This window comes from Bos javanicus, chromosome 2, assembly GCF_032452875.1.
Source record: "Bos javanicus breed banteng chromosome 2, ARS-OSU_banteng_1.0, whole genome shotgun sequence".
NCBI classification, from domain to species: Eukaryota; Metazoa; Chordata; class Mammalia; order Artiodactyla; family Bovidae; genus Bos; species Bos javanicus.
The window spans coordinates 46,561,981-46,573,703 of record NC_083869.1 but is presented as its reverse complement, the minus strand read 5'-3'; positions in this window follow the sequence as shown (position 1 = coordinate 46,573,703).

The window sequence follows — 11,723 nt, the reverse complement described above, 5'->3', positions numbered from 1 at the left end:
GCCTGGCTTGGAGAATTTTGAGCATTACTTTACTAGCGTGTGAAATGAGTGCAATTGTGTGGTAGTTTGAGCATTCTTTGGCATTGCCTTTCTTTGGCATTGGAATGAAAACTGACCTTTTCCAGTCCTGTGGTCTATATGCTATAAAAAAGTGTTGTTGAGGGCCAAAACCAACCCATTGTATTTGATAACTAAGGCAATGGTGACTTTGCCAGAGGAGTTTGAGTGGAGTAGTGGGTGGGAGGAATGGAATTTTGATAACTGGTTATTCAAAGGGTGAAACACAATCTCTTGAGGGAAGAGACTTTTTCTGTTTGTTCACTGTAGTCCTGGGAGTTCACTGTATTTCTGACATAGCAAGATGATCAATAATTTGTTGAAAGTTGAACAGATGAAGAAGTGGTGGCCATTAATAGCCAGCATGTGTGTGTGCTAAGTCGCTTCAGTTGTGTCTGACTCTTTCTGACCCTGTGGATTGTAGCCTGCCAGGCTTCTCTGTCCATGGGATTCTCCAGGCAAGAATATTAGAGTGGGTTGCCATGCCTTCCTCCAGGAAATCTTCCAGACCCAGGGATCAAACTAGCATCTCTTGCATTGTCTCCTGTATGGCAGGCAGATTCTTCATTTCTGAGCCACCAGGGAAGCCCCATAAGCCAGCATCAGTTCAGTTCAGTTCAGTTGCTCAGTCGTGTCCGACTCTTTGCGACCCCATGAATCGCAGCACTCCAGGCCTCCCTGTCCATCACCAACTCCCGGAGTTCACTCAGACTCACATCCATCGAGTTGGTGATGCCATCCAGCCATCTCATTCTCTGTAGTCCCCTTCTCCTCCTGCCCCCAATCCCTCCAAGCATCAGAGTCTTTTCCAATGAGTCAACTCTTCACATGAGGTGGCCAAAGTACTGGAGTTTCAGCTTTAGCATCATTCCTTCCAAAGAAATCCCAGGGCTGATCTCCTTCAGAATGGACTGGTTGGATCTCCTTGCAGTCCAAGCGACTCTCAAGAGTCTTCTCCAACACCACAGTTCAAAAGCATCAATTGTTCGGCGCTCAGCCTTCTTCACAGTCCAACTCTCACATCCATACCTGACCACAGGAAAAACCATAGCCTTGACCAGACGAACCTTTGTTGGCAAAGTGATGTCTCTGTTTTTGAATATGCTATCTAGGTTGGTCATAACTTTCCTTCCAAGGAGTAAGCGTCTTTTAATTTCATGGCTGCAGTCACCATCTGCAGTGATTTTGGAGCCCAGAAAAATAAAGTCTGAGACTGTTTCCACTGTTTCCTCATCTATTTCCCATGAAGTGATGGATCGGATGCCATGATCTTCATTTTCTGAATGTTGAGCTTTAAGCCAACTTTTTCACTCTCCACTTTCACTTTCATCAAGAGGCTTTTGAGTTCCTCTTCACTTTCTGCCATAAGGATGGTGTCATCTGCATACCCCAGTGGTAAAAAATCTGCTGCCATGCAGTAGACTTGGGATCAATCTCTGGGTTGGGAATATCCCCTGGAGAAGGAAATGGCACCCCACCCAAGTATTCCTGCCTGGGAAATCCCATGGACAGAGGAGCATGGTGGGCTATAGTTCATGCGGTCACAGAAGAGTTAGACATGACTTAGTGAGTAAACAACAATAACCGAAAATAATAGCCTCTTTCTGTTCTATTTCCAGGCTCTATCCTACCAGAGCGTTTATCTACCCAACAACTGGGCTGGGGGAGTAGTAGTGTCTCCATAGCATAAATGAGGAAACTGTGATTCAGAGAGGCTAAGTAAACTGCCTGATGCCACACAGCTACATGCAGTGATGAATATGAGTTTCAAACTTGGATTTGTCTGGCTCCAAAATCTCTGTCTTCCATAACAGTAAAACAAAGGAGGAGAAGAACGAGAGGTGAGTGTGTCTCTCAACTGTTATCCCAATTTTCCCTTATCTATTTGCTTTCTTCCTTTCTCTCTCTTTCTTGGATTGTTCTTATTCTTCAGAGACAAAGCAGGGCCTTCATGCAACTATAATGATTGATCAAAGTACCATATTATGAAATTATTCAGAAGCCTATATGTAATCCTTGGGGTTTTCTTTCTCATCTTTCTCACAGCTGCCTGCACTAATACTTTCTGATAAACACGGCTTTTTAAAAAATTTACATGGCTTCCATTAATTCTCAATAATAAAGGATACATACTTAAGCAAACTGAGGAATATATAGCCATCACTGCATGCTCACCTTGGAAAGACTCTTGTATTGCAGCTAACTCTTTCTGTAAAAACAATAGGATTATAAAAGCAAAGATACAGGAGGGAATATTTTCTGCTCAGCCATGCATATCTAAAGCACATTAGAAGTTTAGAGACAATATTCTGTGTTTTTTTTTTAAAGGGTGCATGGAACTATTAGCTGGTTGCAAGAAGATAACGAGTAAAAAAGGATAATGATATAAATTAAAAAATGGTATGAATAAAAGAAAAAATGTGTGAATACTTGGTTTTTATTCTTTGATTTGGTTATGGAATGCAACTATTGAGAACACATATTTTTAAGTTGCCTGTATCTACTATAATAGCTCTTTAGTGTTTGATACATTAAGACAGGCATCAGTTCAGTTCAGTTCAGTCGCTCAGTTGTGTCCGACTCTTTGCGACCCCATGAATCACAGCACGCCAGGCCTCCCTGTCCATCACCAACTCCCGGAGTTCACTCAGACTCACGTCCATCGAGTCAGTGATGCCATCCAGCCATCTCATCCTCTGTCGTCCCCTTCTCCTCCTGCCCCCAGTCCCTCCCAGCATCAGAGTCTTTTCCAATGAGTCAACTCTTTGCATGAGGTGGCCAAAGTACTGGAGTTTCAGCTTTAGCATCATTCCTTCCAAAGAAATCCCAGGGCTGATCTCCTTCAGAATGGACTGGTTGGACCTCCTTGCAGTCCAAGGGACTCTCAAGAGTCTTCTCCAACACCACAGTTCAAAAGCATCAATTCTTCGGCACTCAGCTTTCTTCACAGTCCAACTCTCACATCCATACATGACCACAGGAAAAACCATAGCCTTGACTGGGCGAACCTTTGTTGGCAAAGTATTGTCTCTGCTTTTGAATATGCTATCTAGGTTGGTCATAACTTTCCTTCCAAGGAGTAAGCGTCTTTTAATTTCATGGCCGCAGTCACCATCTGCAGTGATTTTGGAGCCCATAAAAATAAAGTCTGAGACTGTTTCCACTGTTTCCTCATCTATTTCCCATGAAGTGATGGGACCAGATGCCATGATCTTTATTTTCTGAATGTTGAGCTTTAAGCCAACTTTTTCACTCTCCACTTTCACTTTCATCAAGAGGCTTTTTAGTTCCTCTTCACTTTCTGCCATAAGGGTGGTGTCATCTGCATATCTGAGGTTATTGATATTTCTCCCGGCAATCTTGACTCCAGCTTGTGCTTCTTCCAGCGCAGTGTTTCTCATGATATACTCTGCATATAAGTTAAATAAGCAGGGTGACAATATACAGCCTTGACGTACTCCTTTTCCTATTTGGAACCAGTCTGTTGTTCCATGTCCAGTTCTAACTGTTGCTTCCTGACCTGCATATAGATTTCTCAAGAGGCAGGTCAGGTGGTCTGGTATTCCCATCTCTTTCAGAATTTTCCACAGTTTCTTGTGATCCACACAGTCAAAGGCTTTGGCATAGTCAATAAAGCAGAAATAGATGTTTTTTCCGGAACTCTCTTGCTTTTTCCATGATCCAGTGGATGTTGGCAATTTGATCTCTGGTTCCTCTGCCTTTTCTAAAACCATCTTGAACATCAGGAAGTTCATGGTTCACATATTGCTGAAGCCTGGCTTGGAGAATTTTGAGCATTACTTTATTAGCGTGTGAGATGAGTGTAATTGTGCGGTAGTTCGAGCATTCTTTGGCATTGCTTTTCTTTGGGATTGGAATGAAAACTGACCTTTTCCAGTCCTGTGGCCACTGCTGAGTGTTCCAAATTTGCTGGCATATTGAGTGCAGCACTTTCACAGCATTATCTTTCAGGATTTGAAATAGCTCAACTGGAATTCCATGACCTCCACTAGCTTTGTTCGTAGTGATGCTTTCTAAGGCCTACCTGACTTCACATTCCAGGATGTCTGGCTCTAGGTCAGTGATCACATCATCTTGATTATCTGGGTTGTGAAGATCTTTTTTGTACAGTTCTGTGTATTCTTGCCACCTCTTCTTAATATCTTCTGCTTCTGTTAGGTCCATACCATTTCTGTCCTTTATCGAGCCCATCTTTGCATGAAATATTCCCTTGGTATCTCTAATTTTCTTGAAGAGATCTCTACTCTTTCCCATTCTATCATGAACTTCTTATTACCAAATTCAGACTTAAATTGAAGAAAGTAGGGAAAACCACTAGACCATTCAGGTATGACCTAAATCAAACCCCTTATGGTTATACAGTTGAAGTGAGAAATAGTTTTAAGGGCCTAGATCTGATAGATAGAGTGCCTGATGAACTATTAAATGAGGTTCGTGACATTGTACAGAAGACAGGGATTAAGACCATCCCCATGGAAAAGAAATGCAAAAAAGCAAAATGGCTGTCTGGGGAGGCCTTACAAATAGCTGTGAAAAGAGGAGAGCGAAAAGCAAAGGAGAAAAGGAAAGATATAAGCATCTGAATGCTGAGTTCCAAAGAATAGCAAGAAGAGATAAGAAAGCCTTCCTCAGTCAATGCAAAGACAGGCATAGTTTTGGCCATTTCTAAAAACTCAGGATTTTCCTGGAAACCCCTTGTATGCTCCAGCTATCCATTGCTAGGTGGTGATATGTGGATATTATAGAGAAATGTTACAGAGTGAATGTTATTTGTCTCTAGGACATAAGGGAGGAAGAGCCCTCAATTTAATATTTTGTTTTTCAGCTTGAATGTGATTTATACATGCTGTCACTGGACTTTAATTGTGATATTAAATATGAAAGTTGCCTATGTGCTCTTCTCTGTCTCTCTCCTCATCATTACAGTGGAGACAATATTATCTATTTCATAGACATACATGATGTATATGAGATAATCCATGTAAAGATAGTCCATGTGAAGATATGAGATTGTATGATACATACATACATACAGTCCCTGTAAAGAGTTTAGCACAGTGCCTGGCACTTAGCAAGTGTGCAATAAATGTTAGCTGATATCATCTTCCTCCTCATCATTGTTTGTCATCATCACTCGTCATCATCTTTGCACTCCATCCTCATAGGGAGATGATAATGTGGTAAGGAGCTGTGGTTCCCATATATATGTGCACAGGCTTATCAGGGGTGATGATGCTGCCTAGGCCCTCCTCTCTATCTGGTACCAGGAAATGGTTTGGTCTAGAAAGGAACAGGCATGGATTTATGTGGGACTCAGGATGTTGGCCTGTTTTGTTCTGAGCTACTTCTTTTTGAGGTGATGGTGGCTGTATTTTAGGACTTAAAGCATAAAGTCAGAGCAGAGAATAGGAGTGAGAAGATTTAAGCAAAATCTGATTAAACACTGAGTGAGAAGCATCCATAAGTCACATTTTGTAAACTTAGGATTCAGGCTGTGATGATCTAGCTACATAGAGAAAGTGGAAATGCTTCGATTTGAAATGAGGGTATAATGTTACCTGGGAGCTTGTTATAAAGGCAGAGTCTCTGGCTCCAACCCAAAATTGTTGCCGCAGGATCTGTGTTTTAACAAGATTCATAGTGATTCATATGTACAATAAAGTTCTCTTGAATGAGATTCACCAGGAGGTAGAAAAGAGAGGGTAGCATTGGGCCTTGCATAATGTACATACCCCATCTATATATAGAATCCAAATCTATGAGGCTAAGGAAACTATGTTTTAACCCTTCAGGGAACTTTTGTTTTTTATGAACACTGGAATTTGAGGACCACAAGTAAAAGATAGAACTGTGCTGGGGAGAAGTGCAATACGCATTGTGAACACTAGCTGCCGCTACTCTACAATTTAAAAACGGCCCTGATCATTAACAGCTAAAAGAATTATTACAAGAACGTCTAAATTTTCAGGGTATAGGTCTAGGGAAAATGAAATGTAAGTTAAACAGAGTTGGATTTTCCTGTGATTTTTATTAAAGACCCCTAGGACATATGAATGACTTACAAAGAGAAGTGGTTGGAGATTTGGAAATTTTGGGCACATGCGAATAAAAGTACATCTAGAGAATAATGTTTCTTTGTACTTGGGAAAGCAAAGTCAGTGTATGTGGTTTAAAAAGCCAAACTGGAGTCCACAAAGTATATAAGGCAGCTCAGTGACTCATTTAGAATATCTTTTCCTTTTCCTGACCTTACGTTACAATGTTAATTTTATGCTGGGTTTGCCAGATATTTAATTTTTATCTGCAGCTGAGGGATTGAAAGGCTTGTGTGCTGTCCATGTGAACATTGTCTTTATTTGTGAACACTGCACCATACTCAGGGACTTGGATTCAAGTTCTGTCTTCTTCGTAAAGTCCGTATAGATCAGCATGATGGTGCCTTAACATCTGTGAGCCTTGAAATAGGCAAACGCCCACATAAGGGCTGTCATGAGGAGGACCCAGGTAACACAAAATTTATGAAATGTTTTATAAATTTTAAAGTATTAAATAAATGCAAAATATTATTTGAATGCTTACAACATTGGGCCTCTGCTTTGGTATTGGTCTTTGAATCCCCCCCCCCCCGCAAAGCACCTTTTCCATAAAAATGACTCTGGTTCTGCTAAGAGCCTAGTTATTTTCCCCAACTAGATCTTTTAGTTTACTTCATATAGGGTTGACTGATAAAATATAGGACTCGCGGTTACATTTGAGTTTCAGATAAACAGTGCATAATTTGTTAGTATAAGTAGGACTTAGATATTGCATGGCAGTCTGGCAAATTTAACTCAAAGCAAACTAAGGACATTGTTCGTGTTTATATTTCTACACCTGAACCTTATATTTTGCCTGATATGGAAAAAGTCTGGTTCAAAAAAAATGTAGGTCTAAAAATGGTTTCAGAGAGTTATTGCTAACTGAAAGCTCACATCTTCAAAATGTTTATATTTCCTGTCTAGAAATGGCTTGCTTGGGCTTATACTCTAAAGACTGCTTGGAGGGAAATAGGGCCTCTTAACTAATCCTTGAAATTATTTTTCATTTCTGTGATAGTCTGTTACTCTTTTGATTTTTGATTGTTCATTAATATCTCTTTCTCCTACTGTGTGGTTGTGGGACTAAAAGGAGGGAAAGCCTGAATCGCAAAAATGAAAGCCACTCACAAACAATCCTGATGCATTTCTGATACAGCCCTCTCTTGCCAATTATAATCATGCAGCAAATGATGCTATTAAAATGTATAGACTACATAGAGAGAGTCCATGGCCCAATGAAGAAGAAGCATAAGAAGGAAAGGGGGGAGTGAGATACATGCTAAGTGTTGAGAAAGAGTTATCTTGAGGAATTATTTGCAGTTTCAAAGTACTTGAGGATAATATACAAAATGGAGTTTAACTCAATAAAATAAATCCAAAATTACACTTTCACGAGTATACCCTGGGGTAGAATGAGGAATCACCCTAGGATTCCTGATGTACTGAACAGCCAAATCTAACAGGAAACCCTGGGAAGGCAACTGCAGAAAAATGACACCTTTGGGCTTAGCTGTGGACAGAGGAGCTTGGTGGGCTACAGTCCATGGGGTCACAAAAGAGTTGGACACGACTTTGTTCAGTCGCTAAGTCGTGGCTAACTCTTTGCGACCCTGTGAACTGCAGCACGCCAGGCTTCCTTGTCCTTCACTATCTGCTGGAGTTAGCTCAAACTCATGTGCATTGAGTTGATGATGCCATTCAACTATCTTATCCTCTGTCACCCTCTTCTTCTTTTGCTTTCAGTTTTTCCTGACATGGGGGTCTTTTCCAATGAATTGGTCATGACTGAGCAACTAAGCACAGCACAGCACAGCGACTAAATAATAATGTTAATATCAGTCTCTGGACGCTAGGTGGCGATATATAGCAACGTGAGGATTTTGGAATCTGTGGAAGAGATGCTGAATTAGTGGGGGAGGGGTTGTGAGATGAGTTTTGGTTTCCTGCTGTTAACACAGAGCTCTTCGGTTTATGGTAGATTGTGCCTTGCACTGTGATCTTATGAAACTTCAACAGGGGCAGCGATTGGGTCAGAACCACCACTAGTGATTTCCTTCTTTTTAGTTTCTTCCATTTTAAGAGGTAACTTCACACTTCTGCAAAGCACTTAATTAGGCTCATCTAGCACCCAAACTTGATACGTGTATCCAAATTTAGATACAGATATGGTGAAGTTGTTTACTTGGTATTTGGGGCCATCAGAGGGAGCCAGAGAGGAGAGCGAGGTTGCACTAGGTGATCTGAACCATCAATGAGGGGTAAGGCTGTGCTCCTGGACTGTGTGTTCCTGTCACTAAGATCATTTGCTAATCTGCTGACCGATTGCAGTGGGAGTATCCCCTGGACATGCTGAAAGCCCAGTACCCTGTCATTTGAGTAGAGCTGGCCCTTCACCAGCCCCTGGGAATATCAGTGATTATCCTACTCTGACATAAGGTTCCTGTTTTCTTTACAGTTTGATGATGTTGGAAGGCATCAGTGATGCATGCTTGCTCATTGCTTGAAGAAGCTTTTGTCCTTAGAAAAATATATAGAATCTTGGATCAGGTCAATTTTTTTCTCTGTTTTAATTTGTATTGATATTTCTTGAATTCCAAGAAAGTCACATGCATATAAAATGATCATTGAAACCTTTACTCCATTGTTTTGGGAATTTCCTCTTGTATTTATGCCCCTTTTCCTGCCTAAGTAAAACAGAATGATTTAATTAGAATTTGGGGATGAAATCTACTAAGCCTGTATTCTCAACAAAAATGTGGGATTTAAGTTAATTTTCATGCCCCAGTTTGTATCCCTTTTGCCCCCTTTACATGGTCAGTTTTATCTTCAGCTGTCTTCTGACATTACCTACTGTTAGCTAAGCAGATTATGCTTGTTCTCATCTGAGCCTTTCTCACCCTGTTAATACATGCTGGTATGCCCTGTCTCCCTGCTTTTCAGGATTCAGCTCCAAGGCATTTCCTTTAAGACATATCTCTGGGTAATTCACACTAATCTGCTGTGAAAGCAGGAAACTAGGAAACTGCACCAGAGAATAATACTCAAGGGAGCTCATGATTGTAACCCAAGCTCAGCTACTTTCTGATTGGTTTACACATGCACATATGCACACATGCGTGCGTGCGCGCGCGCACACACACACACACACACACACACAGCTAACTAGATTACAAGCTTTTTGAATGTGAGGATTACAACCCAATGATATCCAGTGATATGGTGTATATTGAATACACATACTCAATAGATGTCCTTCTTTTATCCACTTCTGTGATCCCACAGCAGGAAACATAGTACGTGCTCAATAAATGTCAATTGAAACAGCTGGAGAATTGATTTCTACTGCTCTGCGGAAATGGCACCCCACTCCAGTACTCTTGCCTGGAAAATCCCATGGATGGAGGAGCCTTGTAGGCTGCAGACCATGGGGTCGCTAAGAGTTGGAAACGACTAAGCGACTTCACTTTCACTTTTCACTTTCATGCATTGGAGAAGGAAATGGCAACCCACTCCAGTGTTCTTGCCTGGAGAATCCCAGGGACAGGGGAGCCTGGTGGGCTGCCATCTGTGGGGTCGCACAGAGTCGGACACGACTGAAGCAACTTAGCAGCAGCTCTGTGGAAATACTAACTCTCTGCTAATGTGAGATTGTGATATCTATTGTGAAAAACTTGGTAATCATCAGCATAGAACAAGAGCTAGTTCAAGCGTTATCTCCTCCATAAGAAATTCCCAAGGCCACTACAATCCTGTTTTCTTCTCCTATTTTTAAAGTACTCAATTATCTTATCTACCTTCATTGTATCTCTATTGATCAAATGTATAAGGTTAAAATCTGTAGTGTAGGATTAATACTGGTGTCTACCTGTTAGGGTTGTGATGGTTGAATGACTTGATATATTTAAAGTACTTAGAACTTTCCCTGGCATTTAATAAGTGATTGGTTGTTGTTGTTTATTATTGCTATTGATGTAAGATTGCTCCTTGTTTTATGTACATATAGCTTGTCTTATCACCTAGATTATAAACTTTCAGGGACAGGCATCTGCATTTTAATCTCTTAGAAAATGTAATTGTGCCCCTAATTATTGGTAGTTTGTGTTTTTTTTTTTTTTTTTCTGATTAGTCTGACTAGAGGTGTATCAATTTCATTGACTCTTCTCCTAGGAATAGTTTTTGGTTTCATTGTTTTTGTACTGTTTTTCTGTTTTCAATACCATGGATTTCTGCTCTTTATTACTTTCCCCCACTTACTTTGGGTTTAATTTTCCGTTCTTTTTCTAGTAGAAACTTAAATAATTGATTTGAGACCTTTCTTTTCCAATATTAGCATTCGCTATATTTTCTCCTCTAAACTGTGCTTCAGCTGCATTCCATAAATTTTTATTGCTTTGATTATTTGGTTAATTTTTTTCCTGTTTTTCCTTACTACTTTATTCATGAAGTGTGTTGTTTGATTTTCAAATAATTGGGGATTTCCCATAATATAGCCCCTATCAATTTCTAGTTTAACTCTTTGATAGACAAAGAACATACTCTGTATCTTTTCAATTCTCCTAAGTTTATTGAGACACTTTATGACCCCTGAACAGGATCTAATTTGGTGAATGTGCAGCATGTGCTTGAAAAGTTTGTGCTTTCTGCTGTTGTTGAGAGTGTGTGTGTGTATGTGTGTGTAAGCTCAGTCATGTCTGACTCTCTGCGACTCCCTGGACTGTAGCCTGCTAGGCTCCTCTGCCCATGGGATTTCCCAGGCAAGAATACTGGAGTGGGTTGCCATTTCCTACTCCAGGGCATCTTCCTGATCCAGGGATCAAACCCGTGTGTCTTGCGTCTCCCTAATTGGCAGGCGGATTCCTTACCACTGGGAAGCCTATTGTTGAATATAGTGTTTTATTTATTTATTTTTTAGGTCAGGTTAGTTGATAACCTTGTTCAAATTTTCTGTGTTCTTCAGACTTTCTGAATCTTTATTCTGTTAATTTCTGAGAGATGTCAGTCTCCAACTATAATTAAGATTTGTTTGTCACCTTTCAGATTTACATTTTGTATTTTGAAATTCTGTTAATAGTTATGTACACATTTAGGATTCTTATAGCCTCTTGATGAATTAACCCCTCTATCATTGTGAAATGTCCTTGTTTATTCATGATAATGTTTTTTGTTCTGAAGTATACTTTGTCTCATATTAATATTATCACTCAAGTTTTCTTTGGATTAGTATTAGCATGTTATATGTTTGTCCATCCTTTTTGCTTTTAAGCTATCTATGCCTTTGATGACACTACCCTTATGGCATAAAGTGAAGAAGAACTAAAGAGCCTCTTGATTAAAGTGAAAGAAGAGAGTGAAAAAGTTGGCTTAAAACTCAACATTCAGAAAACTAAGATTGTGGCATCTGGTCCCATCACTTCATGGCAAATAGATGGGGAAACAGTGGAAACAGTGGCTGATTTTATTTTTCTGGGCTCCAAAATCACTGCAGATGGTGATTGCAGCCATGAAATTAAAAGATGCTTGCTCCTTGGAAGGAAAGACCAACCTAGATAGAATATTAAAAAGCAGAGA